Source organism: Hyposmocoma kahamanoa, unplaced genomic scaffold, assembly GCF_003589595.1.
Source record: "Hyposmocoma kahamanoa isolate Upper Pololo Valley unplaced genomic scaffold, ASM358959v1 65, whole genome shotgun sequence".
Classification (NCBI taxonomy): Eukaryota; Metazoa; Arthropoda; class Insecta; order Lepidoptera; family Cosmopterigidae; genus Hyposmocoma; species Hyposmocoma kahamanoa.
Window position 1 is genome coordinate 1197885 of NW_020653853.1, and position 16490 is coordinate 1214374.

Sequence of the window (16490 nt, forward strand, 5' to 3'; positions counted from 1 at the left end):
TTGTTGCGAAGGAAAAAGTCATGTGTATTGCTTTTGTCAACGTTTTATTACGCTCTAGTTGTTGTATTTAATCTGTACCCATGCCATAGGTAGCTCTGCTCTTTCAGGGATTGATCGAGGGATTACCGGATCAGGTTACTGATTTGAAGGGTCCAAGCTAAACGCTCAACGTATTATTTAAGTTTCATCATTAGTGGTTAATGAATGGTTTTCATTGTTACACTTATTTCGGAATGAAGCCAATTTCAACTGATTTTAATTGAGAATAACGCAGCAATGTTTCTGTGACTCATTAATTGAGAGAACACGACGTCCAAGATGTTCGAAACGTTCTTGATGTTGGCTATATTTATTTGTTTTCATTTACTTACGTTTATTTAATTTATTTTTTAATTTGGAGTTCAATTTCTTAGCACCACGATAATAATATTAAATTTACCACAAACAATTGCACTTGAAATCGTCACATCACTAAATTCGTAAGGCTAATTCTCCCGAAAAGAATGAGTAAGAAACCAAGAGGTTGCATATTTTTCATTTACAAAATTTTTAATCACACTTGCTCGTAAAGAGTGTCATGACATGCAGGCAAAGTCGACCGTAATGTCCTAAATAATGCTCACAGGCTTTTTCAGTACATTATCGCATATTCAATATTTACTATGGACTTTTTACGTCAATATGGATGATGCTCGAATAAATTTATTTCGTGAATTCAAATTCCGCAGTATTTTTAGAATTTGGAAAATATTTATTTTATATCTAATAGATTGTGGCTACATGCGTCTGTGCCTTTTATAACATTCTAGTTCGAGTTGTATTAACTATGGCAAAACAGCTGGCAATCTGTATAAAAAAAACACAAAAAACCCGATATTTGCAAAATCCTTAAACGTTGTGTTTGTGATATTTATCCAGGCTCAGCCTTCGGCTTCGGGCTTCTAACAAACTCTCGTCAGTAATTTCTTATTTAGCGCCCTTAATACACAATGTACTATTTATCGAAATGTTCGATTTTCGCGACTATTACATTGCACAATAGAAATAAAAGCATTTTTTCGTGATCTAAAATCGTGCATATTATTTTTAAACAAAACAAAGTTCTCGGCGTCTTTACAAGTCCTACTGGTTTGTTTGAAAAACTAATATATCCGACTAAAGACACAAAGATTAAAAAAATGTGGTAGCCTTGTGGATTAACCCACCGCCTCTCAAGCAAAGGCCGTGGGTTTCAATAGGATCGTGCGAAATTTAATTTGAAATTTACCGAACGTTTTGGTGAAGGAAAACAGCGTGATGACCTGCACGTCGAAAGATTACAACCTTCGGAAAACGTGTGATGGCCTAAACACTCGCTTGAGAGGAGACCTGTGGCTAGCAGTGGGACTTATAAATGGGTTGATGGTGATGATGAACGATACGGAAAACGTATTTTATTTTCCAAAATTGTAATTTAATCAGTATGCTGTATACTGTAAGTCAACCTATCGCAATTAAATGTAACTTCAAATAGGAAAGACTTGACGGCAAGTGCTACAGTAGCCAATAATTCCAAATCGCGTGACTAGGAAGAACGTATGGCTTGAAAACGCTTTTAAATATTACAGGGCGAAAACGAGTGCGAGAAAGATTGGAAAGACTGATGGAGCGGTTACATCAAATCCTATTATATCAGTCCGCGGGTAAAGGTCCGTTGTGGCAGGTTTTTTTAATAATTTTATTCAAGGGAAAGAAACAGGTAATACAAAATATCGATTAGAACAAATAGACCTGGAATTCCAGAAACATACCAGACCAACCCCGAATACATTTACGCGACCATAAAGGCATACCGAAAAATACAGTGTAGTGCTACGTAAATAAATGAAAAAAAAAAAAATCTTGCTTTTCTCTTAAAATCACGTATGCATAAACCGAAAACTATTTTAGGTTTTCGCGATTGTCACACATAGGAAATGAAACAATTTTTTTTTCGGATCTAAATTGCGTATATTTTTAACCATGACACCTGTAATGGGTCCGAAACGTTGGTTTGTTTGAAAAAAAAAAACAAACATGTTATTCCAATCCGAAAAAAAAATAGTTTCATTTCCAAGATCTATGTTAATTTCTTCTTAAATTAAAAATCCTATGTGGGTTCTGGACTAATTACTTGTTACACATTCATTTAACTGTCCTTCAAATACTCGTAATTTAACGCAATTATAATTCGATCTCAACCTTTTTACACTCACCACCTTTGCTTAATTAAAAGAAACATCAAAATATGGCCCGTTGTTATTTCGAAGGACCACTACACAGGGTATTTGCATAAGAGATTTATTATTTTCGACGTAATTATTTCTGTATTTGAATACAAATTACCGAATTAAACTAGCGTGGTTTAACACGACATTGTAGCAGCTCATCTATATTATGTATGCGACAAAACAGTAAATAGCTAACAATTACTATCGATCAGGTAATTAGGCAAACTTTTGCAGCATAGCTTGGTCGCATGCCAGCGCGAATCGGGTAATGAGAAGAAATATCGGCAAATGCAATTAACTGCGTTCTCTTAATAAGGCATGATTATTAAAGGAATTTTGTAATAAGAGAAAGGGCATACAATTAATCTTGCATACTAATGACCGTGAATGATTAGAGCATTATAATTTCATACAATATCGATAGTTGTGCCAGCGTGAAGCCCTAAACACGAGTTTAATAAAAGAACCACAAGTTATCCACAATCTGAACCTAAAGTATGCGACTTAATAGCATAGCGTGTTTGAGGACAGCCTGAAAGTTACATAATAAAACTAGTTTTTTGCCAAGAAAAGTTACAAGAGCATTACACCTGCAATACGGACGCGGCGTCACAACGCCATCTACCGGACGCCGACCGGCCGCGTAAACTAAGCTTGACAAAGTGGAATCTACTCAAATACACGATGTTTATGCACATGAAACACTAAAAAACTCACCAGCAATACGCCAACCGGCAAAACTAAACTGTATCAATCAATCAATTCGTTCGGCACTCACTGAATCCTGTCAGATCTCAGCGCAACTTAATTGAACACGTCAAGATCAATCAAGGGATAAGACAAAAATACACTATCAGTCCTGCCCTTGCTCGTAAAATCACTATAAGTTATTCCCACTATGTACAGTGAGCTTTGAGAAAATGTAGAGATGAAACGTATGCAAGGGCCCGGCGACGCGGGCGGACTGCCGCGTCCCGCCGCCCCGACGCGCCTCGCGCTGCGCCCCTGTCCTGCGCGCCATAACCTAACCCCATTCCGAGTTCTCCGAGGCAAAGAATAGCTTATAAAGAAGTGACAAGAAAATCCAATTTAGGCAATACAGAACTGGTTTTTGACCTAAACTAAGTTTTCGCTAACAATACAATTCAAACGTACTGAAATAAAAAACCACAAGCAATGTACGTACGCAAAAGTTTGCCCTGCGCCGGCAGTCCGGGGACATTACAGATCAGCACAATTATTGTACCAATAGGTAACAGATGTACTGAACGTAGATCATAAGGAATTCTATTATCCCCCTCGGTATATAGTGAGCAAATTCATAAACCAAATGTCCGGTTCGAAGGACCAATGTATATATTCTATTCTCTATACTCGCAGTTGTAAGTAAACAAGAGCAGGGAAGCCCTTTAAGAGCCGAGCTATTTACGCGCCAGCCTCTGGCTCTGTGTAAAGTTGTGAATTGTGTTACACTGCAATAATAAACGATCATTACAATATAAACAGCCGTTAATACTGAACATTATTATTAGCTTATATTACTAACGAAGATGTAAATGAGACAAAATGGAGATTGAAGAGATCAATGAGCAATGTTCGTCTTATTGGACGGACACGAGTTGTTAAACAGTAAAAATTCAATTGAAAAATATTTTTTGCGTGAAATTCATAAGAAATGCTGTAGAAAAAGATCATTGCGCAGAATGTGTAGTGTAAATGGTGCGAGGCAGAATGATGAACAGTGTAATTAAGGAGCGTTATGAGTTGAAAGATGATAAAGTGACTGGATGAAAAAGAATTTCATGAATGAGGAATGCTTGGACAGTGCGGTCATACAAAAAGGATGAATGAAAAGAATAACCATACAAATTTACAGAGCAAACATGGTAAAAGGGCAATCTCGAGATACGTCAACCGAAGTGTTTGAAGAATGCCCTTAAAACGGCCAGGTCAAAGGTACTATTAATAAATAGGCGTCTATTTACAAAAACTGCTGCAAATGGAGCAAGCAAAAGCATCAAGAGCACATACATCAGGAGCGTAGCAGACGGAAGTCCATAGACTCTACCTACCTTAGTGGGACACTGCCATGAAGGTACGTATGAATGGATGTAAACTTATACTTTACTGTAACACGACAGTCAAATATTTCTTTGGCAACCTTTACAATAACGAGGTATCGGGCTTTTAATCGCATTTCGGGATGAGGAATGTGATACGGGGTGAAAAGGTTACCAGATCGCATTGTCTTGTAATGCCTTTTGATCCTATTGCTTCCGGTTGACGAATTATGTACTTTTGCTATAAAATTTTCGTCGTTACCTACTTATTATTATACTTGTAAGGCAGACTGCCAAGTACTAAAAGTGTTTTGCAAATACTACATATTAACTTTTTTACAGACTCCGGTTAGGTAACCATTGAGACATGTAGACATAACAAATAACTTCTACTCTAGTTAACTCATTAAGTGCGCTGGATGAGCTATAAACTATTAATTTGCTGCCTACCCTCTTCATTACAGGCACAGTTGCCCAACTTTTCTCGCGAAAGAAGTCTATAAGTCGCACATGCTATTTATGGACCACTTTATCCTGCCGGAGACCATCGGGCCTTTATCCGAGCCATTACGATCGCATTACAGCTATACATGTGCTTATACTTGCAACTATAAGGGTAAGCTATGCTTCGTAAGGGCTTATTACACAAACGATTTATACGCGACACGTTTTCTGTATATTTCAGCTTTATATTCAAGATCAGAAGTGAGATTCAAAGGTTAAGTGTTACGTCTAAAGCGTACCACTTTAGTGTGCAGACGTTTTCAATGTAGCAATTTATTTTGTTTTCATATTTGCAAAAACACGCTTTGAATTGTCATCAGAAAATGATTTAAAAACACCACAGGGTTAATTCGTTAAAAAATGAAATCGCGAATTGATAAAACATTTAAATGTAGCGTACCTTCCGGAGATAAGCGGGAATATCAGGGATGGGTTATGGATTTGGGATCGGACTTAAAAAAGGGAAAAACATTACGAACCAGTTTTAGTAATGGTACTAAGATAAAATAACATTCGCGTATTCCGAAACAATTTGTTTTGGACTCGATTTTGTATTTCTTAGTTACAATGACTAAATCCACCCATTTTTTAAAACAGCCAAAAATTTTAAATGTGTAAATGACAAAACACCTATCAACAGACAGCTAGTCAAGAAAAGTGAATCAAGTATCGTATAAGAGTCAAGCAATTTGTCCATCTTGAACCCAACTAAAAGCAAACAAAGCGTCTGTACCTCGCCGCCGCTGACTCCCAATATTTGCAGCGGAAATCCAATAAAAGGTGACAGCCGTTAGCTTTTTCCTCTAAGTGCCTGCCACCTGCCCCGAGCCCTCGTTCCTATCATTGTAACCACCATTGCACGGAGTTTATGTAGGTGGTAGGTGGAACTTGACAACTGAATTCAGATAATCGAAATGATTCTCAATTTTTCTGTGATCGATAACGTCTTTGACAAAACTTTGAAGTTTACAAGATGACTGTTAATAGTTATATTACATGCCTATATTATTTGATCCATAGTAAGATTAAACAAAAATTTATAAAGTACTAAAGTCTGTTCCAATTCATTTTACCCAAAAAGTAAACAAACCGGTTTGCTTAAAATTCTAAAACAATCACTCAACTAATAGATTATATAACACTTTCACGTATATTTTGAAGATATCGACTTGATTTCATCACTTTTTCAACAATATTCATTTGAATAACATCGTAAAAGCGTATTTGAAAAACAGTAGTCCAAAAGTGAGGTTATTTTTCTGTCGAAAAATTATGACCACAGACTATTAAGCATAGTGCGTCCAAAAAAAAATTATTCGGTTCATTCAATTAAAGTTTTTGTAATCGTTTAGTAATTCGTAGATTTCAATTGCAATTGAAACGGGTATTAAGTGTAAGGATTTGAAGGAGGATTTAAAATTACGATTTCGGGAATCTTAAAGCTTCTATAGGTTATGCAAGAAAAACCACTGGTAGTATAAGTACCTACTCCACATTTATTCGCAAGCTAACACGCTTGTACAACCAAACTTCTATAGCAATATTTCAACTTCAAACGTTACATCTCTCGCCAAATCAAGTACTTATCAAGATTTGTCGCAAATTAGTCAATTGGCTACTTCTTATTTTGAATTACTATCAATCGCGATTAGGCAATTTAATAAATTAAATTTTCGCAACTGTTTTGTTGAATGTTACAGTTTGATCTATGAGTTTTTAAAACAAACCTAACTATTGTATGTAATTTTTAGTTGTACCAACTTTTTTACCTTAAAACGGTAGCTTCAGCCGACGCTAAGTCCGCTATTTTGTTTATCCGTTAACCGGCCTATCACAGTAAATTTGACTCATATCCATGAAACCTTTTTTTAAACACTCCACGATTTACCACTTCTTGATGACGGCCAATATGTAGAGTAGATTACAACGTATGCAGATTATAATTTTCTGATTTTATGTATGAAATATAGTTACTCAGTATTTAATCACTATTTTGGAAATAATCATCACCGAAATAGCAAAATGAATATTTATTCATACTGATTCAATTAAACAAATCGATTTATTCAATTAATTAACCAATTTGTAGTTGGCACTACAATGGACCATCACTAAAACAGTCAGTTATCTGTTTGTATACTTTTTGCGTAAATTAGATTGGAACAGACTTTAAAACGGCTTATCATCATTAACACATGAGCACTTTGTGTACAATATGTATAATATACATTTAAACCTCTTAGAAGATTGCCACTTCAATATAAGTTCTGTCTAGCGAGACACGGTCCTTGGCATATAATTTAACCTCTTCAAGAGTAAATTTTGACGAAACATGACGACGCTAAAGTCATTGTTGTACTAAATTATAATAATTGGTTTAGTCAAAGTTTCAAATGAAATTTCCCTCAGTTTGGATAATTCTATTTACACTAGTCATACATTTAACTGACGCCGTGGCCGAACGGTTACCCGTTCTGGTCTGCCACGCAATATTTGTATGGCCTACATTTAATTTATTCTAATTTCCATTACTAATTAATAATAAATTTTACTTAATAAAAATTCATATTGTTAAAATAAACTAATTTGTAAAACAGATGTAGCGTAAATTGGAATGTTCTCTGTAAAATTAAAAATAAGATATTTAATTAATATAAATAATATAAAATATAAAATAGGATGGTTTGCATTAATATTAGACGTAACTGGTTGATGACTGTACCACCTCAGTCAACCGTGACCATGGGACCTGTGAAGGGCCCCAAAACGTTAGTTTGTTTGAAAAAACAAATAGACGCGATTTAAATCCGGAAAAACAGTTTCATTTCCTATTTCGCGAAAACCTAAGAACTCGATATGGCCCACATTTATTTCTCTTGTGAGTTTGGGTAATACATGGTTTTTTTTTGCATTGCCAATGGATCTCTAACATAATCAGAGTCTTTAGTAAGCTTTACACGGTTATACACGAGTTTTTCTTAGCTTGCTTATAGTAATAGGGGTCTGTCGTATATATTGGTATACTCCATCAGTACCTATGGGAGAAAATACATATTGGTGGTCATTATTACGCTAATGATATACACACTTCTTTTTTGTCTTTTCTTTAGCTTTTCTTTTTTATATAATCTATTTATCTGTAGTTTCCTATGTATTATTTCTATTTATTTTCCTTTATATTTTTTCATCACTTTTTTCCTTATTTTCTAGTACAGGGTTTGCTTATCTAATTATATTTATACATTATGCAAAAAGTAATATATGGTTGACTATGTGTGTGTCCATCGCACCTGCGATACAGCGTTTCCCTAGTGTTTATACATGAACAAAAATAAAACAAGTGCAAAAGGTCAAAATTAATCATTTTTCAAACCCAATTTCTGGACTTGATTTCATTCGGAAACGGATTGTATGTGAGACAGACGTAGAAATTACAATAAAATGTAATTAATTTCTTGTAGCTGGAATAAAGTGTCTCACGTCCATCTTCGTCGCCTTAGCAATGCCAAACAAGTTGAAGATGATGTGACATTGATGAAAAGTTGTTATTTAAAATGTTAACAATGCAGTCCTACGTAGTTAGTATTTTACTAATTATAATTACGTCCACTAAAGCCATACATACAATTGGCAGTGTAGAAATTTTGAAAAAAATTGGATGGATTTAAATATTTAAAGCTATAAATGACCAACAATTAGCGATATATCTCATCAAAACATCCGGTACAGCAAAGCTCAGGTAATTGTGTTATGACGTATGATACATTCGACGCTTATACCGAGAACATTACAAGTATAATAGAATAAACAGGCATAAGTCTTATGCGTTAATTACGCAGATTAACTGTTCAGACAAAGATTTAATTTAAAGACGATTACTGAATGTCAACTGAATATGTTATTATAAGTTAATAAATAACATTTCTACTATTATTAATACAAAGTTCGAGCACTGCGAAAAATTCCTTGGATTCGGATTTGTTTTTGGTTTGTTCATCTGTAAAGAACCAACTTATGAAACAAGCACATTGAAAAATTCGTAAGATCTGCTGGTTGGTTCCGTAGCTCAGTTGAGAGAACATCCAGCCGGATCGAAGGAATTTTTCTTATGGTTCGGTCTTTAAGTCGGAGTAATTTCACAAAAAATAATTGAATATCATTGTAGTAAAATATCGTGATATTCAATAAAAATTTAAAAATTAATTTCTGCAATTTATTGATATTGAAAAGAGGAATTATTTTTTACGCATCTATTTTTTCAAAAAGACCAACCTTTCTAGCTCTGTACACGATGGTATCAACCTATCATGAGGGTATGTGTTATATCTAAGGTAGTCGCAACCATGGAACATGTAAAAATTCCGGAACGCTGATTTGTCTGAAAAATATACGTCAAATACAGTTTCTTTTTAATTATATAATTTAGCAAAACCTACTTTCGGCATTCACGGATTCGATATTCTTTAGACCTTTGAAAAATGTTTTCGGCCTTTACAAGTTTTCATTGTGTTCAAACTCAAGCGTATCTGTGAGTAAATTCTTTGCAACCGTTTCTCGTTCATTCATGACTAAAGAAGGTATAAGATTTCTTATCCCCACACCGCCATTTATCCCGAAAACAAAGTTTTCCACGAAAAGGGGCTGCCCGCTGTCCAATTCATAATGCCCGCTGAGGGTTTCGCATTTCCATAACTAGGAAATCGCTTGTGAAGCTACATAAATTTGTCGGCACAAATATTACATAAGAATCCGGAAAAACTTAAGCCTTCAGGTTTTATTAGTTTTTTACATGTTTTCCTTCGATTTCGAATAAATGCAATTTTTTTTTAAATCAAATTTCTCTATATAAGCACGACAAACTTTGAAGTGTGCAAAATTATTTTGCCTTATTTAACGAAATCCGTTGCAGGGTTCAACCTAATTACTGATTAAAATTAACCACAATCAATTATACATCAGACGGTCGACGCGTTACTCCAGCGTTTCAGTGGACAAGGGCAATTGGCCGCCCTGGAGTAAATTTTGTTTTAGATTACCTTTTAAATACAGGGTCAAGAGCACGAGAAACTTGATAGTTAGGATTTAAATTCATGCTACTTACGATTAGAACGGTTCTAAATCCAAACGGTACCATTCCAATAGCAACGTGATAAACTTCAAGTAAAATGAAACGTGATGGGCCATGGCGCAATTTCTTCTATTATCCTACGATAATGGTACACCATGAGATGTGTATGGTGAACGTATTTGGAACCCTCAAATGAAATCAGTTTATTACTTGAGTATATCTTTATTTATGTGCATGTTTATAATTAATTGAAGACAGAAACAAGGATACAACTATGTAATGTTTATATCTAATTAAAGTTTAGTTTAGAAAAGTTTAAATGCAACAATAACTGAAAAGTTAACCATAATGAGTTTTTCGAAATGAAAATGGACATAAAATTGACTTTTAGTCGAAATTGAATTTCCGAGACCGCAATCGGGTTATCTCGGAAACGTCTAAATTATCTTAAAATCAAATTAGGTAAAACGACATCTGGTCATTACATTACGTCGACGAAACCAAATGATAAACCTCAAAACGGTTGATGCAATGCATAAGACGAGAAACAAAAGATGCGGTGACAGTAACGAACTGGAACGGACGTTGGGAATTCATGAAAAACGAGCTCATTGGCAGGTCTTGACAATTAACAATTACAATACCCCTTAAAATTTGCTTCGGATTCGGATTGCTTGATTAGAATGACACATTTGAAACTCCATGAAGCAATGATGGGACAGGATCAGTGAAATCAAGAATCCATGTTAAAAGTATATCGACTCGACTACGACATATTTAAATGAGTAATATAATACCATGGCAATAATTAAAATAAACTCATGTAAATCATTAACGTGCTGTGGTAGCCCAGTGGTTTGACCTACAGCTTCTCAAGTAGAAAGTCATAGGTTCGAATCCGGGCTTGCACATGAAGAAACCTGCACATACTTGTAAAGCACACAATTCAGCTCAAAACATCACGAGTAATTAAAAAAATTCAGGTAACATTTTAAAAACTAGCCAAACCATTCCTCGACTGGATGAGTGAATCGACTCTGTATTTTCGATGTGTCCCATCACAAACTTTTTCCGCCTGACGTAACTTCATCGAGTGAAGTTGTGAAAATAAATATGAAGAATATTTCTTGTGAGTTTCAATGATTTGTGGATTTCAGTTATGTATTTTAACGAGTGACAATGTAAATATGTAAAATAACCGTTGGTTAGTAATTTTGCCGATCTGGCATTTTGATCCAGTTAAATTTTACAGAGTATAGTTTACAATAAATATATTAAATTTAGCCAAGTGGCGCCCAAGATGGATCGCCACATCACAAAATGATTTCAAGTTTAAAATGAAAAAAAATCATAAATAGCTAGCAAGTAACTGTTAAACAAAGTGGCACAATGCTAACAGGTTTAAGCTTAAAGGTTAGACAGGCAATATATTTTGTTTAATAAGATTAAAAGAAAGTGAAGCGTGCAGCTTCGACTTACACACACATTACCGTGCATTCAAATACACAAAAACAAAAGAAATAATTCACGTATCAGGACAAACAAAGTATGTTAATGGTTCACCGCATCAAACCCACATTCAATCTAATACTACTAAACAAATACCAGTAAGTAAATAATCACATAATTATAATTTTGTAATTGACTAATAATATAGTAAGACAAAATATAGCATGTAAAAAATCAACGAAGTGTATGAATTCAAGACTTAATATAACGTCGTATTGCAACTCTAAACATTGACTAAACCCGATTCCAATCCCTATATAAAATTGCGCGTAAATCCTAGAAAAGAATCCGATATTCAAATTTATTATGAAAATTGCGTACAATTCGCATGAGCAGACTTTTCATGTCATAAATTATTAGTGGGACAAAAAGAGACAGCAAATAGTGGGGAAGGTATTCCTAATCCGTCGCATAGTGCGCACAGTGAGATTTAAGCGAGGACCAGAGGTGGACGGGGACAATCGATGCGCCTACGTAAAGTGATAAAGAAAACTTATATCCATCACCATACGCCTTAATGTGCGTTCAATAATAGTTCATAGTGCCTGTAGTCTTCGCCAAGCAATTTTATAAAAAAAATGTTTTATTGGGTCACAAATTTTCTCTAAATTGGTTCCATACGTATACTAGCGTATTCCAATTCACGTGTAAGCGTAATAAACAACTTTTAAACTGGTTAAGCGTATGCCAAGACTTGGATATTTTTAAATCAGGTAGGACGGACTTGGTTGACCCTACCAATCCCAACACCACCGAAAATGTAGAGTGTACTGTAGACTAAATGTAGACCTTATGTGTAAATCTAGTACTGATACTAATTGTATTTTGTTATCAGTGTACTATTTGCAGACTGTTTAAATCGTGTTGCGTTAGTAGTACTAATTTAGTACCCATTAATCAGTAACAAATACGATATTCATGTAGTTTTTTATCATTACCACATAATGACACTTACGTGTGATATAACAGGTAATGGAAAGCATGAAGCAATATACGTGTACAATTGCAGAAAATAGGTCCGAGATGAGATCCTTGCAGGACTCCAAATGATACACCAATAAAGTCAGAGTTAAATCCAAGGAGGATTTAAGTCTATTATCGTTGCGACCAATTGAAAAGAGATGGTTCTGTCTACCTGAGTAAAACACCAATATTACCATATGCTCTAAACTTATACAGAGAATATCGTAGTCTACTCGATCAAATGCCACCTCAAACTCCGAGTGAACTTCGACTACCTGTCCATAGTACTAACCCGTAAGACACGTTAAATTAGAAATAATTGAACGCACCCTCAGAGACTAATGCTGGGCATCTACACAAGATACCTTGCATAATCAAATCTCTCAAATATTTTACCTTAAGCGTCACATATAGAGGTAACTTATATTTTCTCAATTTTCCTCGTAAGGTCTTTATTATGTACACGTAGACCTTTTCATGTAAATCGAGAAAAAACATTTTTTAAAGAGCGACGAAACATAAAACTCTCTGTACATGAAGAAAGAAACATCAAGGGGCGCACAGTCGCAGGCAGAACCTTTGCCCTTATTATGGCAGCAGAGCAAACTCAAAACCGATTTTACGTCTTATTAATACCATATAGATAAGTGATTGATTTGACTGATTAATTTATCGAGCTCTCGGATGTTTTCTAAACTATCCGAAATAGAAGTACTATAGTAAATAGTATATCTATCTCTTAGTGCTCTTCGATACTTCCTCTTGTAAAATAATTTTCTATAAGTATGTACAGCGGCAGATAATAAGTGTGATTTAAATCTACTAGTTCAACATTTACTACAAAAAGTTTTAACATTTATCAATTCTCTGTTTTGTGTCGCAGACAAATTCAATATGAGACATAAATATTAAAACCGTAACTCCGGAGACGTAATGGAAGTTCTTCATTGATATATTGTAAGTAGCTTGAAATTGCATTGGAGATAAAAAAAACTTCATTTTTATTCGGTACTATTAAAAAGACCACCCTGTATCAAATAAATTCCACCAAACTATATGACTACACGCAGATGAAGAAAAGAATGTGAAACAGGTGAAATTTTCTGGTAACTAATACCAAATCGGAAAAGTGTTACTCAATTCGACCATTCAGTATTGTCAACGAGGATTTCCCTAGAAAGATTAACAAAATGTGATGGATAGCGCTCGGTTAGAGGGTTAACCTTGAAGTGCTTCGTTAATTTTACGCGATAATCATGAACCTATAGAAGTATGAAAAACACTATTTACACCCAGTTAATAGTAATAAGTGAAAAGATGGAATGAAATTATTACCCAAGTTACAATGATATCTCAAATGGTAACACAAAATTCAAGTAAGAATTGTTTAAAATATTACTTAAAAAATTTATGCACGTAAGAAACAGGCAATGGTAAAATCCGTTAAAACAAACTGCGCCCTCAATCAGTTTTCGAACGCGCCCCGGACAAAGGCGCGAACGGTTTCAGCCACGCGACCGCTGCAGTACCGCTAAGCGCGTGACGTCAGCGCCCGATCAATGGAACTGACGTCGCCGCCCCTCCACCCGCGCCCGGGAGCTGCCTCCCAACCCGCCACCGCACTACATACCACCGTCACCGGCCTGCATGTGACAAGCCGGGAACTATTGTTTAGTTAATTATCAGAGCGTTGGGATGCACGTTGCCCGCGTCACTTGGAAAAAGGTGTCACTGTCGCGAAATGCAAAATTACATACGCACGATTAGATCACCCAACTACGGACATTTCTATATCTGATAAACTAGAGGAATGCTGCCTTAAGTGGTACAAAGTTCCATTAAGAATTAGAACGAGATTTCATTTCAACAGTTATACGTAAATTTTCACGTATAATTTTGAAAACCCATTAATAGAGCTATCTCATTTCCTAAAATTGGAATACCGTTTTCATTCTCATTACGACAACGTCTTAGTAAATTCAGGGTTCTCTACCCCCTCCGGTGCTTCCCTCACACCCCGCCGGCCGACTCTCTCACGTGCCTAAATCGGAGGTGCCTGATCCTTTTTAGTAATGGCAACAAGACTCAAAATAAATTACAATTTTCTCAACCGTGACTTGAGAAGTTAAGAACTTAAGTTACAAACTTAAAAACTAATTGCATAACCAAGTTTTCAAGACTCTGGCGAAAGGGCTTCTAAGATTTTAACTTATCTATCGTACAACACTTTTTTTTTAAATCAGCGGCCACGCGTATATTGCATAACAATACATACATAACTGTCATTAAACTCATTAATAACAAGAAATATTAAATGGCGAAATCCTTTGAATTGTCAAAAAGTAACCAAAAGCATTTCAAGTAGTATCGTGATACTATAAGTACATAGATTTAGAAGTGAAACCTAAAATAAATTTGTTTTCTATATCTAGTACCACTCAAAACAGTAAGGTGTGAAAATCGCGGATGGAAGGTAAGCCATGTCTGTTCAAAGTAAATGCTCCGTATTACAATAGCCTAGCATGGATAAATTAAAATACGGAAGATTTAATGTAACACACGTTTCATCGCAAAGCCTTGGAGACTACCTGGAATCGTGAACGCCTCCATTGTGTAAGAAACCGTTCCTAACGACAATCAGAAAAATTCTGCAAATACAATGTATTATCAAAATGTACTTTCTCCAAGGCTTTCTTGGAACGTAAGAAGCGGTATGTATTCTACTTAGATACACGAATATCACGTGAAAACATAGTGATACCTAAATATTAATTATTGCATCTAAAACATATGACGTTTTCCAGGTTCAAGAAGACCTCGTTAAAAGGTAAACAATAAGATTGAGATCAAAAGACGAAATAAATATAGTTGTGAGGTATTTGTGTCGTTTCCGGTTGTTATCATTGCAAAACCACGTTGATAAATTGATAACGCATGCAAACCGTTCTACTTTTAATATATAAAAATCGTCACAATTATTTGCATGTAAAATACATATAACACTGCAACACATTTAAGAATTAATATTTCAATAATGTAAAGAACAATGCCCTAATCCAGTTCCGTACATTCCTGTACCAGTTAAGAAAGTTGACGACCTTATAATTACACAGGATTTTTTTTTTAACTAGGTATAGTTGACATATGAAGTAATTCACTAAGATAGACGAATGAGACAAAAACGGTGCAAAACGATATGATTAAAAGTATAGTTTTGCAAAATTGAACGAGTTGTAGACATTTATTTTTGAACGCAGCACAATTTAGATTTTGCCATTTTATTAGAAGTCTCGTTTACACTTGCCATGATTTCTGCAATGTTGAGAACATATTTTCTTGAGTTTTGGAATTACAAGTCAACTTCAAATTAAGGAAGACTTCTCGGTGTCACAACTATTGTAATTTTCGTTCATGTTGCAGAATGTAATCGAGAAACGTTTAAATACATTTTTTTAAATTAAATCCTTTTTTCTCCAACTTATTTCAAAGTATTATGAATGAAACTAATATTAGTTGATAACATACATTTTTAATTAGTCGCGACTGCAGAATTTGCGAGTCCTAAATGGGCATTGTTCTTTAAGTGAGATATACTGCACATTATATGTAACTATGTTTATAAACTATATTTTACCAAATAAAATAATTTCAATTCACAAGTTTCGTGATGTCTGAACTAGAACCATTCACGATTATTTCACAAAAGTAATTTTATTTGACTTTGTACGACGGATAAGTATCCGTTGCATTTTTCTGTAATTGGTGTAAATACCTGGTCAATACGGTAAGCAATTGAAACGACTGGTCTTTGTAATTTCTTTGAGACTCCACTGAGATAATATTGCAATTTTGATATTTGTTATTCTGCTAAAATCTAGTTGCAATAGTGTCAATGGAATGGCAGTGATGACATTCGGACATTCAATCACTAACGATCGATGTTGCCATACTAAAACTACCTCGGAAATTGCTACGCATATCATAAATTTTATCTTGTTTAATCAGCAAAATAGTCTTCAAAGTAAATATACTTATATAATTAATACACTACGCCATCGACGAGCAGAATAGCAAAAAATTGCAATGGCAATTGGGAAGTAGCTCAATGGCCAATCACTTACAAGCCACTATCATCTT

General features: G+C 34.9%; 1 protein-coding gene across 3 annotated transcripts in view; it reads right to left on the reverse strand.

Moving 5' to 3' along the window:
• Positions 1-16490, reverse strand: part of LOC113231552 (stress-activated protein kinase JNK) — a 207535-nt gene that overhangs the window by 187132 nt on the left and 3913 nt on the right. The window contains exon 1 of one of the 3 annotated variants that reach the window (XM_026465876.1): positions 2967-3210. The exons of the other annotated variants lie outside the window; for them this stretch is intronic. The gene's annotated coding sequence lies outside the window, so the exon portion shown is untranslated. Of the gene's footprint in view, positions 1-2966; positions 3211-16490 lie in introns of those variants that run through there. 3 annotated transcript variants of the gene reach the window in all.